The sequence below is a fragment of the Mandrillus leucophaeus genome, unplaced genomic scaffold (genome assembly GCF_000951045.1).
Source record: "Mandrillus leucophaeus isolate KB7577 unplaced genomic scaffold, Mleu.le_1.0 Scaffold79, whole genome shotgun sequence".
In the NCBI taxonomy this organism is placed as follows: domain Eukaryota; kingdom Metazoa; phylum Chordata; class Mammalia; order Primates; family Cercopithecidae; genus Mandrillus; species Mandrillus leucophaeus.
The window spans coordinates 4,161,418-4,165,032 of record NW_012108585.1 but is presented as its reverse complement, the minus strand read 5'-3'; the positions used below and the strand labels follow the sequence as shown (position 1 = coordinate 4,165,032).

General features: G+C 45.1%; 1 protein-coding gene across 1 annotated transcript in view; it reads left to right on the top strand.

The window, feature by feature from the left end:
- The window catches only part of CRACR2A (calcium release activated channel regulator 2A), a 140,012-nt gene that overhangs the window by 38,419 nt on the left and 97,978 nt on the right, over nucleotides 1-3,615 (top strand). Inside the window, exon 3 of the mRNA XM_011967175.1 lies at nucleotides 2,536-2,616. The gene's annotated coding sequence lies outside the window, so the exon portion shown is untranslated. The remainder of the gene's footprint in view (nucleotides 1-2,535; nucleotides 2,617-3,615) is intronic.

Sequence of the window (3,615 nt, the reverse complement as noted above, 5' to 3'; positions counted from 1 at the left end):
AAAGATGGCATTGACATGATTACGTTTCCAGGACCCTCATTTCTTTAGGGATGGACTACATGGCTGGTGTCATTGCTTAAAAAAGTGTATCGAGCTTGATGGAACTTATGTTGGGAAATCAAGTTTGTATTTGTAATTTTCGTATTTTAATTCCATTTTTATGAACTTTTTGAAGTCCTCTTTTACTGTTAGCTACATATTTTTGTTTAGTTTAACCTTTACTTTCACATTCCTGGTCTTCTGTGACCTCTCCCAGTGACAATCATATGTGGACTTGGGACATCTCTGATGACCTATCTGGTTGGTAAACTGCAACTTGTTCCAGACTGGGTTTAAGGGAGCTGTTTCATTATTATAAGTACGTGTGATATTCTTCATTAACTTTTCATGTGGCTTTGCAAGCTGTCTAGGCATCCAAAACATATACCTTTTGAGACGCAGGCTGGTCTCTTGCAATCTCAGCCTCCATCTTAGAATGGCTGTCTTGCTTACCTTGGCTGTACTCAGTGACAGCGTCTTGCTGGGATATTGAGTGAAGGGCTAGTGCCACAGTCCAGATTAGCTCCCTCTCATACTAGCCACTCACATGATACTCTTTACCTTCCTTTTACTGCAGTTACCATGATTTATATCATATATTCACTCATTTGTTAAAGCCTTTCCGCCAACCCGCTGGGAGACCTATTTGCTTCTTCACCATATCCCGTGTACCCAGTGCCTGGAACCTGGCAGGGGGTCCGTAAAGACTAGATCAATAAATGCATGAATTAATTAGCATGGTCACTCTAGGAGATGGCAAGGGTTGGGAGAAGAGAGTTCAGATCTGGGGCTCTGTGGCTTTCTGAATTCCTCAGCTGTAAAGAGAAGTAAGGTCTGCTACAGATGGGCAGTGGAATAATGGAAAATACATTGGCCTAGAAGTCAGGGACCTGAGGGTCAGGCATTCTCCTGCATTTTCTATGTAACCTCAAGAAAGTCTTGTAAGGGTTGAAGGAGATGTTTTTGTGAAATTGCTTTGTAAACCATAAAGAGATATGGTAAGATGCTGTTCATCATCCTAAGATCTGGCCCCTGCCTATTTGTCCAAATGTATTCCTTATTAATTTAATTTAGCTAGGCCAATCTTCTCATTAAAAAATATTTTTCTCTTCTTAATGCCAAACAATGCATCATAATAACAAAGATATCAGAAAATTCAGAAGAAAATAAAAATCATCTCTTAAGGTTACCATCTAGAAATAACACTGTTCACATCTTATTTATAGTCTAAACAATTTTTTTCTAAACGAGTTTCCCAGGTGTCAGCAGTGGGGACAAGACAGGGCAGCTTTCCTCTCCTGTTTCCCACTGCACTGGCTTTGCTGAGGGCTGCTGCCTGGGAAAACACCGGAGAGTGGAGTCTCCCCATTTGTTTGCTTCCAGCATCCTGGCAGCAATGCCAGTGGGTCAGGGGACAGGGGTGCCAACAGGTGGCTTAGAGAGGGAGTTACTTTGCTCCCAGCACTTTTCATTATCTAAAAGTGCTTATTTGGTCTGCATATTTTTATTTGTCTCTGGAAATAACTGGCCACTGGAATATAAGCTCCACAAGGACAATACCTTGCAGGATTTGCCTGTTGCTGCCTTTGGCACCTAACAAAAGTGCCTGCACAGAGTGAATATTCATTGAACAAAATGAATGAGCACAAGCGCTGTGTTACCTCATATAGGATGGGAAACACCTGATGAATGTTTACCTCTCATGAATTGTGCATATGAGAGGCACAGAGGCCAGATTCCTTGGTGATATACATCTGGACTTCCAGGTCTAGCTGTGGTTTGAGCTTTGGCGTTATACAATAGATAATCCCAATCCCTTTTTGTAATCACTACCGCTCCCTTCAGTCATTTCAAGCACGTTCTCAGACCATGCTACTTAACATGTGGCCAAAGCATTCTGTAAAACTGCTTTCCAGGTTCAGTCGTAACACTCCCAAACTGTCCTGTGCAAGGAAGCCCATCCTCTCCCTGTGCCAAAGCCTGTCCCTCCTCCATTGTCTTTCAGCTTTCCCTCCTTATGTAGCCCCTAGGCTTTCTTGTACCTCCTACTGCATTTCTTTCTTAGGGAGGGCAGTGATTCTTGCCACAGTGCTTACATTGCTGTCTTCAAAGGTGAGCTCCTATGGCGTAGACAGCATCTGTGGATTTGGATGGAAAGAATTTCAAGAGCACTTGCTTGGAGCGGGAGCTCTGTGGGGGTCAGTGTCCAATTAACCCTGAGGCTACGCCCTTCTCATGCACAAGGGCCTCCTCCCATCAAGCTGGACATAACCTCTGGATTCAGGGTCACTAAGCAGACTTTTCACTGCTGTTCCTTCATCTTCCCTCCTCTTCTCCAAAACCTGGAAGAGGATGAGTTAGGCCTGTTTTCTTCCAGAACACTGCAATGCGGCAGGAGGGATGTTTCCCCTGTTTTCCCAAAATTCCCATAAAGCCACTTCTGTTGTAAGCCTCAGTGGAAAACAAGGTGTGATGCATCTCTTGTGTATTTCCCAGGTGGAATTCAAGTCACCAGTGGCCAAAGTACCCTCCAGGTGTGAAGAGTTGCAGGTCCTCTGAGGAGCCAGGAGCTGCAAGGTGAGTGAGCAAACAAAAGGCGACAGGCTGCAGAGTACTAGATCTGCCCCCACCCCGGACCCGAACTCCAGGCCCTGCCTTGTTAGCACTATTTTAGCTGTTTTTTAACATTCATGAGGATCAGCAGCGGGCCCTTAGATTTGAGAAACAGAGTTCGTCAGCCTTCTTGAGGACAGTTTTAAAAATACCAGATAACAGAGGGGCTATTCCACCTTGTTGGGGTATCGCTTAAGTTCATTTAAGGGAGGCCTCTGGGAGAGAGGGTTCGCCACTTTGCCCAGCTCTTTTACATGTGGGCACAAGGGTCTGGAACCTTTACTAGCCTCTCTCTGCAAAGAGCTGCTCCTCAGCCACTGGTCCCTCACAGAGCCAGTTCCACTGTGGAGCCTGTCCAATCCTCATTTCCCTCTTGTCCAGCCTCCCTTGGCAATGAGGAGGGTGTGTTTGCATTGGTGTATAGCATCACTGTTCACTTTCACATCTACTGTCTCATTTGAGCCACTTCCCGTGGGATAGTGATATAGTAATAGTTTGGGTATTTATCACTGCCCACATCTCATGTTGAATTGTAATCCCTGGTTTTGGAGGTGGGCCTGGTGGGAGGTGATTGGATGATGGGGGTGAATCCTCACGAATGGCTTAACACCATCGCTCATGGCTTGGTGCTGTATTTACCATAGTGAGTGAGTTCTCATGATATCTGGTCATTTAAAAGTGTGTGGCACCTCACCCCCAACTCTCTCTCTCTCTCTCTGTTGCTCCTGCTTTGCCATGTGACGTGCAAGCTCCTGCTTCACCTTCTGCCGTGGGTAAGAGCTCCCTGGGGCCTCCCCAGTAGCCAAGCAGATATTGGCACCATGCTTGCTTAGCCTGCAGAACCATATACCAATTAAACTTGTTTTCTTCTTAAATTATCCAGTCTCAGGTATTTCTTTATAGCAATGCAAGAATGACCTAATACAGATACGCAGGGAGGAAACTGTTACCCCACTTTAAAAA